This window comes from Carettochelys insculpta, chromosome 4 (assembly GCF_033958435.1).
Source record: "Carettochelys insculpta isolate YL-2023 chromosome 4, ASM3395843v1, whole genome shotgun sequence".
Lineage (NCBI taxonomy): Eukaryota > Metazoa > Chordata > Testudines > Carettochelyidae > Carettochelys > Carettochelys insculpta.
Genome location: NC_134140.1, coordinates 64,644,106 through 64,658,344, shown reverse-complemented (window position 1 = coordinate 64,658,344; position 14,239 = coordinate 64,644,106). Strand labels below are relative to the sequence as shown.

The 14,239-nt window shown below is 41.4% G+C and overlaps 1 long non-coding RNA gene across 1 annotated transcript in view; it reads left to right on the top strand.

Annotated features, from left to right (window-relative positions):
* The window catches only part of LOC142012059 (uncharacterized), a 36,439-nt gene that overhangs the window by 21,064 nt on the left and 1,136 nt on the right, over positions 1 to 14,239 (top strand). The gene's annotated exons all lie outside the window — the stretch shown is intronic.

Genomic DNA, 14,239 nt, shown 5'->3' with positions numbered 1-14,239 from the left:
GTTATGGAAAGGTCTTGGAAAATTGTTGCAGACAGTTGGGGGCTAGACACTGAGTTACAATAAAACATCTGTCAGTAATATAATAAATAGCTGACTTTCTTCAGAAATATTTTGCAACACATGTATCGATAGCAGGACATTCTGTACTTGAGGATAAAGACTATATCAGTTTCACTGGTATAGCGACACAAAACTTTGCATCGTTAGCTTCACATAAGCTAGATCCGCTCTCTTTAGAACCAGAGTATCCATTGTCTTTGGGCCCGAATTCCGGTATTTTCCAAGTCTAACTATACATCTGCCAAAGCTGGAATGGGCTTAGCTCTGGAACACTTTTTTTTTTTTAGTTTAAAATGCAACTGAATTACAAAACAAGGCCCAATTAGGCTAGCTTTTATAATTATTCATATTCTTCCTTTTAATCCATGTTAATGGTTTCAGTGAAGCAGTGGGATTACTCAAGTACTGAAAGTGAAGCTCAAGTTTATTTGCAGATCTAGAGGACATGTATGTATAATAAGTATTTCAACTTTTTATTCTTTTATAACTCAAACATACTACTTTAAAAAACGATATTTTGTAGGGTCTTCATTTATTAGGTGAAACCAGCAATGTTCTAAATGGAAACCCTTTTAGATAGTTAAAGCTTAAAAAAGTCTATTTATCATGATGAATTTAGATTTTTGATGTTGTCAGACTGAATTCTGGGAGCCCCCATGATTCAGGACTCACATATCCTTAAAGCTACCTTTCCACATTAAGTTCTGTAATATATGTTAAACAAATAGTTATAATAATGCTTCTATAATTCATGTTCTAGATTAATTGGATATCAGTGTTACTAGAGTTATTGCTGAAAAGGTTTGAAAAAGATTAGAGCTGCAAAACAAGTTGATAAGAATCAGTAAATATGTTTGACAAATCAGGCAAAACAACTGATAGTAAAAAAGGAAAGGAATGTAAAAATAAAATGTGCATCCCTCTCTTTACAAAGTCCAGTTACTCAGGCCTTGTACAGGGGCAAAAGCAGTGGTGTAGGAAATCCCACTCTGTGAGCAAGAACCCTGTTTCTTTTGGGTGAGTGAATTTATAAACCAAGGAGTCCATAATTACCTCTCCCTGTTCACTCTAGTGTGTCCCCTGTGTTTGCCTCTGGAGAAGCTCATTTGTAGCAGATGCACAGGCTGTTTCCACAATGGGAAAGGGATACAGTGTCCATTCTGCCTACTGCTCACCCTCCAGCCCCCAGCTTAGGCCCTGCATGGTTCTTAAATGCTGTGGAGGGCTATATATATATAACGTTTCCACACTTAGATGTATACCACTCTTGACTCCCACAATGTCAATCCTCAAATGAGGTATCAGCCTGGGAAACAGCTGAGTTCATGGGTTAAGAGGAGAGAGAGCAGTGTACAGAACAGACCATCAGAAGCAGATACATTATTTCCACTTGGGGAAAAGGTTGAGGATTCAATTCTGAGTTTTGTTCATTATTTAAATATTTGTTTACCATCCTCTGATAGAAATATTGTAATGTACATGCTTTTCTTGGACATAGGTAAAAACTTGTTTCATTGCTGTGATTATTTACATTCTCTCTTTCTGCCTTGAACTTAGACCTATTTCTTTCCTACACATTTGCATCAGTCATCACTGAGTTTCCCATTAAAACAAAAAAGCAGTAAAGTAGCACTTTAAAGACTAACAAAATAATTTATTAGGTGAGCTTTTGTAGGACAGACCCATTTTTCAGACCATAGCCAGACCAGAACAGACTCAATATTTAAGGCATACAGAACCAAAAATTATTTTGTTAGTCTTTAAAGTGCTACTTGACTGCTTCTTTGTTTTGATAGTATATAGACTAGCATGGCTTTCTCTCTGTTACGAGTTTCCCACTGTGTGCAGAGTATGAAACAATACACCTATGTAAAAATATCATTTGATGTAGTCATAATTATAGGTATATAACATATTAAACTGTGGTGATGAGATGTTTGTAGCATCTGTGAATCTATTGTTTCTTTTATAAATTTAAAACAACCATTATGCAGGCACCAATGGCTCTAAAATAAGAAAGAACCTCTGGGCTTATTTCTTCTAGTAGGCAGAGCTTGTTAATTTAGTTAGAAAGGCAGGGGGATTTTAAGAATTCCCTATCTCTTCAGGTTCTCCGGTGGAGCAAGATTAAGAAATCTATCATCGTCTTACTATTCAATACCTATTACCAGGCTGCTTTGGAAAAAGGGACAAAGGAAGTGGAACCTGTTTGGCTGCGTCTATGCAGCACTCCCCTTACAGAAGAGGAATGCAAAGAAATGAGACAAAAAATGCAAACAAAACATGGATTTACATATCTTATGCCTCATTTGCATATTCTCATGCAATCACGCTTCCAGAAGAGGCTTTTCCAGAAGCAAAAACAGCCATGTAGACAGGGTTCCTTTAGGAAAAAAAAAAGTTTTCAAAAGAACCCTTTTTCCGCATTCATTTCCGGAAGAAAGGTTCTTTTGAAAATAGGGCTTTTATCAAAGGAACCCTATCTACATGGCTATTTTTGCTTCCAGAAAAGCCTCTTCCAGAAGCGCAATCGTTCAAGAATGTGCAAATGAGGAATGAGATATATAAATTCACATTTCATTTGCATTTTCAATCTCACTTATTTGTATTCCCCTTCCAGAAGGGGAGTGCTGTGTAGAAGCGGCTTATGAATTTGGAGGAAGGGACATTTATAGCATCTGAAAATTCAATGTTGGGATTTTGGACATTTTTCCTTTATGAATAAAAAGTTATCCTGGAAAATCTAAGAATCAACCATTAATTTTTGGTAGTATGGTATTAGTTGATTTCTGCTATTTTTGAGAGAGTGTTGACAGGAAGAACGCAAGTCAGGCAGCAAAAGAAACCTAGGAAACCTTTAATTTTGGGTTGTTTCTGATTCTTACCTTCTCTTCCCTCACCAGTGAGAGTGTACACAGCAGTATGCATTCACGTCTTGGAATGCACAGAAAAAGCGGACTGGAAACAGCCATAGCGGCTCTACCACTGCTTTAATAGATTTGAATACAATCATATTTACCAGCTTTGTCTTATTAGCAGCATGTAGTGCTGAATAATTTCTGTAAATTGAATTCACTTGTGTTCGTACTGGAAAGTCTGCACGTTAGGTAAGAACATTGGCTAAATTAATTATTGAGATATCAGTCATGGCTTCCCACTCTCTCTCTGTTGCCTCTTCTCTTTTTTGAGCAATTTGTCACACAAGTAGTCAAAACTCATTTTAAATGCTGCTGGTTTGATGCCCATGAAACCTTGCACAGCTTCAGGGCTCAAGTTAGTTGTTTACAATACAGGGTCAGGGCCTAACATGCCTTTGGAGATGTCCATTACAAATGACAGCTAATTAAAGAGATAATAAAAGTTGCCCCTTATAATTCTCTGCTTCTTGACACAGTGAACTGTGAACGCTCTTGTTGCCCACTGCCTCCAGGAAGAGGGAGTCTTTCTTGTGATAACTGAATGTCAGCTCTCTGATACTGCCAGTCCTTTAGACACCCATACACTCTCTCCTGGCCTTAAGCCAGCCCTACCTTTGCCTTGCAGATTAACAAAATGTGCACCCTAGCCTCCAAGTCCATTTTGAATCATTCCCCTGTGATAGCTAGCCCAACATTGGCTATTCTCATTTCCCAGATCATTCTTCACAGTCCTTATTTTTGGAGGTTTCTTTGTATTTCTACAGTTAGAACTGCGCAGATATGGTGTTGGCCCATATAAACCTCTTCTCTTTTGAAGGCTGTACTTATCTGGAATCCCCATGCAGCCATCCTTCCCTATTCAGCAATGCAGACATACATTTAGGCAGATACCTAAGTCCCCGTGAAAAATCAATGGGACTTAAGCAAGTGTCCGTTTGCTTTTCTGAGCTGGAGAATGAGCAATATTTTCTATACTGAAAATGAAGGATATTGTTGAAACTGCCAGCACCTTTAAAAATGAAACATACTTTTAAAGTGCTACTACCATATGTGATCAATATAATTTATTTTAGTTCAGAACTAAATAGGATCTTAAAACTAGAATTCTGTTCTGGAAGGGCCTGTACGTTTCAGGGAAGTTATTAATAGTGAAGAGCTAGAAGTCATGGACTGGGGAGATAAACATCATACATTGCAACAATTAAGGATAAGTTTGAACAACCAATTAGTGAAGCATTGTGGAGGTACCATGCATTCTTCATAATTAAAATTAATTCAGAATTACATTTGCCTAAGTCTTTCAAAATAGCTCTCTCCTCATATATTTTTGCAGTATAAAATGGGACATTTCATTACTGCCCCTTTTCACATCTGGAGACCTTCACTGAACTTCCTCACTACACCTTACCATGTACTGCAAAAAAAGTCAGATGTAAGTTCACAACAATTTTATATTTCAGCTTGAATAATTACACACACAAAGTTATGTACGAAGAACAATGAAGTTGCAAAGTAATAAAAGGGAAACACTAGAATTAAGGGTACCTGTATAACTTCAATTCTTCCCCTGATGCGTATACATTATGATGGAGTCTTAAGTACATGATCACATGCTGTTATTTCTCCCATAAAAGTGCCTTGTCCACTACACGAGTATCCATTGTAGGGTGTTATGCTGTAAGCAGACCAGTACTAGAGCGGGGTAGGATATCTTACCTTTCAGTGTCCGAGATTTTTATTAAAAGAGGCATGGTGAGTTTCAGCAATCTTGGCTTTCATTCTAGACTCTGGAGGGGAATGTGTTCTAGTGGCCACAGAGTCTTCTGCCTCTTTCCTCCCACCCTATTTCTGCCCCACTCCTGTCCCTGTCTCTCCACTGATGTCTCATCTCGCCTCCATTCTCCTCACCTAGTCAGTCATAGTCTCCACTTCTTAGGCTTTGAAGTCCTGTTCCCTGTCTCCTTGCCCAGTAAGAGTCCTATTCCCATCTTTACTTCCCCTGATTTCTTGCCCAAGTCATTTTGCCCAGCCAGTCCCACTTCTCCCTCCTCACTATGGCTCCTTGTCAGATCTGTCACTCCACATCCCTCTTTTCCATTCCCAACCCCATTGGTTCCCAGCCCCAGTCTTCCATCTGGTCTTTTGCCAACTGTCAAGTCTCTGTTCCAAAGTACAGTGGCACTAAAGGTTCTGAAGAAAAGATAGCCAGAATTGTTTAACATTGAAAAAGAATGCATGTTCCCCTAGCTTTTGTGATGTTTCTCAGTGGTACACAGGGCTGTGAGGTACCTTGCTTCACCTGACCTTAGCATGAGAAAAATGTTGTCTGTTTCTGTTGGAAGGTCAACACTTCAACTTGACCAACCATGGTCAACAAGCACTGTCTGTAATGAAATCAAGTAAATATTTATTTAACACAGTAAATATTGGAATCAACTGGTTACATATAAAATTAAATCACAATACACGTTATAAAGCCTAGACTTAATTAACAAGATATTATCTTGTCTAGTGATGTTTAGCTTATCCAAAGCCATTGCAGATTTTTCCAACTAGATTTGGCAGCAAACCTCCTTTCATAAGGTAGACCATGCTGACTGTTCACCTCCTTGGTGAAGGACGTATTTTGGCACTTTTAGAAACATTGGGATAATTCTAAAAATCCCATGCAATTCTCACTCCCTGTGGCCTTCCTCTCTCACAGACCTCACAATATTTTAATCAGCATCTGGTTTCCCATGCTGACAGACTTGGACAGTGATACATAGAATGCACAATACACACCCGACTGGACACAGATAATATCTTCCAACCCCAGCCTGAACAGAATCTGTCCAAAGCCTGTGACTTTCTAATGACTTGCTTTTAACATCAAGGCTTTAAGAACTTAATTCCTAGTAAAGATAAATAACTCCTTAAATGTTACCAGTAGATATATTTCACAATGAGCATGATGACTACTGTATTACTGACTTTTGGCAGAGAACTCGCATATCATTTGGTGCACTATTATGTAGACATCAGACCCAGGGGATCCCTATAAACTCTTAGGCTGCGTCTAGACTTCAGTGTTTTGTCGACAGAACTTGTGGAGTGTTCAGATTGCAAAGCATGTTCTGTTGACAGTAAGTCAATAGAATGCAGCACTTTGGTTGATAGCCACGAGGAAGAATGCCGCTGTTGACAAATGACAAAATGCCAATCTGGACATTCCGGGGGCCTTATGTAAACAGAAGAGGCTTCTGGGACACCGGGCAGGTGCCCCGGCAGACACCCTGGTCATAGAAATCTCCAATCTATGATTCCTGCCCCAGCCCTTCTTAAATCTTCAGGGAGCCTTGGGAACCCACATGGCAGTCTGGAGTGGGGCAGAAATTCAGGCGCTCCTGGACCTGTGGGTGGAAAAGGAAACCCTCCTGGACCCCAAAGCCAGGTGTCAGAATGCATAGATTTATAGCAGAACGTCCACTGCCCTGGCTGAATGGGGCCTCTCCCACCACACCCTGGAGCAGGTCAGGAAGAAGGTGAAAGAACTGAGGCAGGGCTATTTCCAGGCCTGGGACACTGCCTGACACTTGGGGGCAGGACCACTCTCCTGCCCCTACTACAGGGGGCTCAGCACCAACCTGGGGGAGGGGGAGGAACATCACCCCCACATCTGAGCCTTGACACACCCATGCAGGAGGAGGAGAAGGAAGCATCCAGGCACCAACCCCCATGAGAGCCAGACTCAGAGGCCAACAGCCTCATCTTCATCCTGGACCTGGTCCGTAGAAGCCAGGCCACCTCCTGGGCATTGTTGGAGCTGGGCAAGGGTCCTGCTGGTGAGTACTCTGTGCATCACACATCCCCAGGGCGGGGATGGGAGGTGGGTGCAGATGGGGCACGCTGTGACCGTCGCTTGGCCAGCTCGGGCAGGACCTCATGCTGTGGTCCCAGCACATACAATCACATGTAGCATGAGTGGTGCCACCTGGACCCAGCAAACAGCCCCCAGGCATGAGCAGCTTTGTGCTTCCAGGCCCATTGGAGGCTGGACAAGCCTCAGGCCCTGAGGTGGGAGGGGCCCTCACAGCACCTGACACAGCTGGATGTAGGTTATCCACAAGGGCTCTGTCTTGACCCCTGACACACCAAGGAGTGTGGCACCTGGCACGTGGGCATACTCACAGACATGAGACAGGACCCACACCTGTGGGCAGCGCTGTGAACCACAGGTGTGTGCGTGTGGGCCCTGGGGAGGGCTAGGCCACTCCTGGCTCACCTGCCACTCATGAAGGAACCCCTCTGTAGCCAGACATGGTTGGGGGCAGGGCCTTAGAGGCTGCATTGCATGGATGGCTCACCATCTATCCCAACCCCACCTCTCCACCCGTCCAAGCTCTCAGCTACAGGAGCTGGTGGTACCTCCACATGAACATTATGCGGGATCACACCGCTGCCTTGTGGGCCATCTAGGGTATCATGGAACACTGGCTCAGGGCCGACATGTAGTGGCAGTCATGTCCAACTTTGACACTGCCATCAGCATCTGACAAGACATGCTACCCCCCCACTGCCCTACACCTGCCCTTGCTGCCCTACACCTGTCCTTACTGCCCTGCACCCGCCGGTCCTGCATGGCATGCTGGACCCTCACCCGATCCCCTGGTAATGGTATGGCCCTTCCCACTGCCCCAGGCTCCCCCTGTCCGCCAGACTCCACCACAGCCCCTCCCTACCCATACCTCCTCCTGACCCCAGCCCCAGCCCAACTCCAATGGTCCCCCAAACCTGTGGCAGGAAGGCACCCCGAGGCTGATGCTGCTCGGCTCCTGCTCCCCTCTGGGTTCGCAGCCCCCACCCCATGCAAGTTCTCAGCACTCCTGACTCCCTGTCCCAAGCCCACCCCAACTGTAAATAGTTATTTACATGTCACTTTCTTGTAAATAGTTTTGTACAACACACATTCTTCCTTTTGCACAAGTTATTTTTGTTCATTAAAACATGGTTATTGGTTCAGAACATCTGCATCCCTCTTCATTGTGTAGGGGTCAGGGTGGGGTGAGGGGGCAAAGACAGGAGTTGTGGTGGGGATGGGGTAGGGCTGTGGGCTCCAGGCCCCTGCTAGGGGGGAGGTCTTTCGATAGAGGAGTGCTAGTGTACATATAGCTTCTGAGTGGTCCGATCAAAGTCAATGTGCTAAAGCACGTGCATGTTTTTGTGGTTTCAGGCCATATATAATAACAAAATAATAACAAAAGATGCTGTGGTTAAATCAATTTCATGGCAACAAAAGTAAGCTAAGTGTAAAAGGTTACCTCTGGTAACTGGAGTGTCAGATGAGGATTAAAGCATTATATCTAGGTGTAAATTATTCATTACATTCAAAATTATTTGATCTCTTAAGAGAAGGAACTGACAGGGCCATGCAGTCACTGTGATTCTATTGCAGTTTTGTGTTTTACACTTAGGATAAAAACTGACCTGTAGAAAACAATGAGTTTAGCAGTTAGAACATAACAAAATCCACACAAATTTTTTTCCCTGTGTTTTGATTTTACTTTTTCATCAGACACTCAGGTGGCTGACAAGGTATCAGGAGGAGAAGAGAAATATCTTACATTATAGTGACAGCCTGCTCAAAAGACATATTTAAAATAAAATTTAAAAGAAAACATCTAAATAATTTTAAAGTACCCGAGTGGACTTGCATACAGTTCTCACCAAGTACCATAGATACATTACCTACAATATCTCCATCAAAGACAACTTAGATTGACTTTGTGGGTGCTGTGGTGTCACAGGGCCAAATTTTTGCCCTACACGAATACTCAGTATGCGTTTAGGATCAGAAAGAGTTTCCTTTAAGAATCCAAAGAGAAGGCTGAATCACTATAACCTGAATGACAGAGACGAAGACTGAACAGCATGAGCATTCCAAAAAGAACACCATAGCTAACAACTCTGATAAAGGAGTATCTAATTAGCCTATGATTTCCCCCATTGCAGGAGGTTGGTAAGGTACAGTGAAGAATCATAGAATGCTGGAACTGGAAGGGACCTCGAGAGGTCATCAAGTCCAGTCCCCTGCCCTCAAGAAAGGACCAAGAACCATCTAGACATCCCTGATAGATGTCTATCTAACCCACTCTTAAATATTTCCAGTGATGGAGATTTCACAAACTCCCTAGGTAGTTTATTCCAGTGTTTAACCATCCTGACAGGAAGTTTTTCCTAATGTACAACCTAAACCGCCCTTGCAGTTTAAGCCCATTGCTTCTTGTTCTATCCTCATAGGCCAAGGAGAACAATTTTTCTCCCCCCACACCCTTGTAACACTCTTTTAGGTACTTGTAAACTGCTATCATTCCCCCCTCAGTCTTCTCCTTTATAAACTAAACAAACCCAGTTCTTTCAGTCCGTCCTCATAGATTTTCCTTTACACCTTTAATCATTCTTGTTGCTCTTCATAAGAACATAAGAACATAAGAATGGCCATACTGGGTCAGACCAAAGGTCCATCCAGCCCAGGATCCCATCTGCCGACGGTGGCCAATGCCAGGTGCCCCAGAGAAGGAGAACAGAAGACAATGATCAAGTGATTTATCTCCTGCCATCCATCTCCTGCCCTTGTTCTGAAGGCTAGGGCACCATACTTTATCCCTGGCTAATAGCCATTTATGGATCTAACCTGCAAAAATTTATCCAGCTCTTTTTTAAACCCTAATAGAGTCCTGGCCTTCACAGCCTCCTCGGGCAAGGAGTTCCACAGGTTGACTGTGCGCTGTGTGAAGAAAAATTTCCTTTTATTAGTTTTGAACCTACTACCCATCAATTTCATTTGGTGTCCCCTAGTTCTTGTATTATGGGAAAAGGTAAATAATTTTTCTATATTCACTTTCTCCACACCATTCATGATTTTATATACCTCTATCATATTGCCCCTCAATCGCCTCTTTTCCAAACTGAAAAGTCCCAGTCTCTCTAGCCTCTCCCCATATGGGACCCGTTCCAAGCCCCTAATCATCTTAGTCGCCCTTTTCTGAACCTTTTCTAATGCCAATATATCTTTTTTGAGGTGAGGAGACCACATCTGCATGCAGTACTCAAGATGTGGGCGTACCATAGTTTTATATAGGGGAAGTATGATATCTTTTGTCTTATTATCGATCCCTTTTTTAATAATTCCTAAGATCCTATTTGCCTTACTAACTGCCGCTGCACACTGCGTGGATGTCTTCAGAGAACTATCCACTATAACTCCAAGATCCCTTTCCTGATCTGTCGTAGCTAAATTTGACCCCATCATGTAGTACGTGTAATTTGGGTTATTTTTTCCAACATGCATTACCTTACACTTACCCACATTAAATTTCATTTGCCATTTTGCTGCCCAATCACTCAGTTTGCTGAGATCTTTTTGTAGTTCTTCACAATCCCTTTTGGTTTTGACTGTCCTGAACAACTTGGTGTCATCTGCAAACTTGGCCACCTCACTGCTTACCTCATTTTCTAGATCATTGATGAACCAGTTGAACAGGATCGGTCCCAGGACTGACCCCTGGGGAACACCACTAGTTACCCTCCTCCATTGTGAAAATTTACCATTTATTCCCACCCTTTGTTTTCTGTCTTTTAACCAATTCCCGATCCATGAAAGGATCTTTCCTCCTATCCCATGACCGCCTAATTTACATAAAAGCCTTTGGTGTGGGACCGTGTCAAAGGCTTTCTGGAAATCTAGGTATATTATGTCCACTGGGTGCCCCTTGTCCGCATGTTTATTAACCCCTTCAAAGAATTCTAATAGATTAGTTAGACACGACTTCCCTCTGCAGAAACCATGCTGACTTTTGCCCAACAATTCGTGCTCTTCTACGTGCCTTGCAATTTTATTCTTTACTAGTGTTTCTACTAATTTTCCTGGTACTGATGTTAGACTTATCGGTCTATAGTTGCCAGGGTCTCCTCTAGAGCCTTTTTTAAATATTGGCGTTATATTGGCCGTCTTCCAGTCATTTGGTACCAAAGTGGATTTAAAGGATAGGTTACAAACCACTGTTAATAACTCTGCAATTTCACATTTGAGTTCTTTCAGAACCCTTGGGTGAATACCGTCTGGTCCTGGAGACTTGTTACTATTCAGCTTATCAATTAACTCCAAAACCTCCTCTAATGTCACTTCAATTTGAGTGAGTTCCTCAGATTTGTCACCTAAAAAGGCTGGCTCAGATTTAGGAACCTCTATAACATCCTCAGCCATGAAGACTGAAGCGAAGAAATCATTTAATCGCTCTGCAATGGCACTGTCTTCCTTGATCGCTCCTTTTATATCTTTATCGTCCAAGGGCCCCACTGCTTTTTTAGCGGGCTTCCTGCTTCTAATGTATTTAAAAAACATTTTACTATCGTTTTTTGAATTTTTGTCTAGCTGTTCCTCAAAATCTTTTTTGGCTTTTCTTACTACATTATGACACTTAATTTGACACTCTTCTCTAGACCTTCTCCAATTTCTCTACTTCCCTCTTGCAATATGGTGCCCAAAACTGGACGCTATACTCCAGTTGAGGGTGATCCCTCAGTAAATCAGAATTAGCCATCCAACAAAACAATTTATGAGTTTTTCTCAATAGGGCCATGCTGTACTCTTCTGCACTAGTCTGCAACTTTTGCAACTGGAGAAAATCAGCTAATGACATGGGATTCTTACACATATTCACATGATCATTCTCAGAACTGGTTGGCCTTGGGGGATGGAAACAGTGCACATGACACTGAAGAGCTACTGAACAATAAGTTATAGGATCTAGTCCATAGACAATATGTAAAATGACATCTGAGGCAACACAAAGACTCCATCTAAACAACAAAGATCCCAGTCATGAAAGATGCTGCAAAATAGCAAGCAATCTTTAATTACAGTCAATGGGATTAAAATGGTGCTCAGAAGTTGCTCAGCACCATATAGGACACAATGCAGAGGCATATGCTCAGAATACTGGCATGCTTTTTTATTGTTATCCTTTGCTGCTTGTTCAAGCAGCGGCAGAGGCGGGGGTTGGGGGAAATAAATGACAGAAGAATTGATGAAGTCCTGTCCTGCAGGGGGTAGCTGGAGTAAATCAAGCTAATTTTCTAATTATTCCTACTGTGTAAGGTAGGAAGAGATCTTTTGAAATCAAGAAATACAATGAGATTCACAGATTAACCATCATGCTTTTTAGGACATCAAATCCATGCTCTAATTACTGGAAAACCTGACTCAATGAATCCTTAACTAATACATTTTTCATCTCTGGGAGCTTGATTATGAAGGTGTATGTGATATTTATAATTCACATACAAAGCTCTGGACAGCCTAACTATCACTGAAAAGGAATATTTTTAAAAGAATTCTCTTAAAATAATTATTGAGTTGGAGAAGATCCACACAAAACTACAGGCGTATGACACACGCACTGAAACAATTATTTAAAAGGATTTGAAGTGGCCCAAACTTTATGTACACAAAAAGGCTGAACATTTCTTGTTTCTGGGTCACAGGCTATCAAGACCTTTGACCTAGAAGCTATAGATCTCTTATCAAGGCAAATTACTTACACTGGACTACTTCATAAACAACAGAAGCTTTAAGTGTCCCACCAGGCATTACAAATAAGGTGGAATTACCCATTGGTTTTATTTGGATGGAAATAGGCCTTCCTGGGAAGTCTACTGAAACCTTTTAAATAATGCTTGAGCAGTGACATTACAACAACTGTATTTAATCTGTGATGAGAAGGAACAAATCCAAGTGTTATTTGTCTATAACTTCACCTAATGAAACTCCTCTTAATGCCAGTACTTAACTAGAACAAAGCACCATTAAAATGCTATTCAACCTGTTGCAGCGCGCTACGTTTGCAGCTTTAAAAAATATTTCTTTTCAGATGTAATGGGGGCATCTTGTTATTCCTGCATCTGTCACTTGGTATTAAGTTATCTGCACTTTAGCTGAATTCAGTATTTTGGAGGGCTTTTATTCCATCTATATCGTCTTAATTAAAGATCTGTGAAGTCCGATGCTGAATACCACTTGCATTTTGTAGATGGGAAACTGAGGCATGGGGAATTATCTCCACGCAGGAAATCTGGGGCAAATCCAGGAATAAAACTTAGAACCTCTGACTTATCATGTTCTATAATCACAGGACTAGGCCTCTTCAACAGAAGCCTTACTCACCCAAAGTTTAGCATCATTACTTTCAGTATCATAACACTGCAAGAGAGTGTGAAACGTTTTTATTTTCCTTTTAGAAAAGTTAATCTTTTCAGTCATTGAGGCATGCAATATTTTTGAAGGCATTAAATAAACTTTTCCTTTCCCAAAAGGACAATGGGCAGATATAATGGAATGCCAGCTACAGAATAGTGAATCCATTTTTTGTAATCTCTCTAAATCTGCTAGTGATCAGAGAAGATCATAAGGTATTTCACACAAGCACCTTATATGAGTCTTTTGACATTTTATGTCTTGGGCACCTGGTACTTTTTGGGTTGAATTATCTAAACTCATTTATTAAATATTGACCGATAATTTGCTGCTTAGCTTTGATTTCAAACAGATCCAAGAAGCTGAGAGACTTGTGGCTTTGTATTCATCAGATATTTCTAAGTAAATCAGGAAGGATTTGTGAAAATGTTCAAAGGTATTTATAATGCCCTTTGAAAAAATAGCATGGCATGTAGCTGCAGGGTTTTAGCCAACAGAACACTCTCTGATTTCCTATAAAATCTTTTAATCTGCAACTACAGTCTTGCAAGTTTGAACTGTCAATATGCATATCTCTGAGGAAGCCGTGCTAGTCTGGTCTGAAGAAGTGGGTCTGTCCCACGAAAGCTCACCTAATAAATTATTTTGCTAGTCTTTAAAGTGCTGCTAGACTGCTTTTTGTTTTGATGCATATCTCTGTGTGTACACTATGTGGAAATTATAATAATGCATGGCAGTGCATTTTTTGTTAAAAAAGAGGTTTCCCCTCCCCCCATGGCTGGCACTGCCAAGGTGCGGGTACTCAGTACCGGCGAGTACCAGAACAAAAGAAGCTCTTATGCTTGATCTGAAGTAAATGTTAGGAAAAAAAATCACCACAGCATTCAACAGCATGGACCATCAATCTGTAACATGCAATCTTTCAAAATAATACAGGAAAAGATAAAAGGTTAGAATAATATTTTCAGCTCCACATTTGTAGTATTTTCAGAATAAAAGAATCATAGAATCCTATAATCCTATGGCT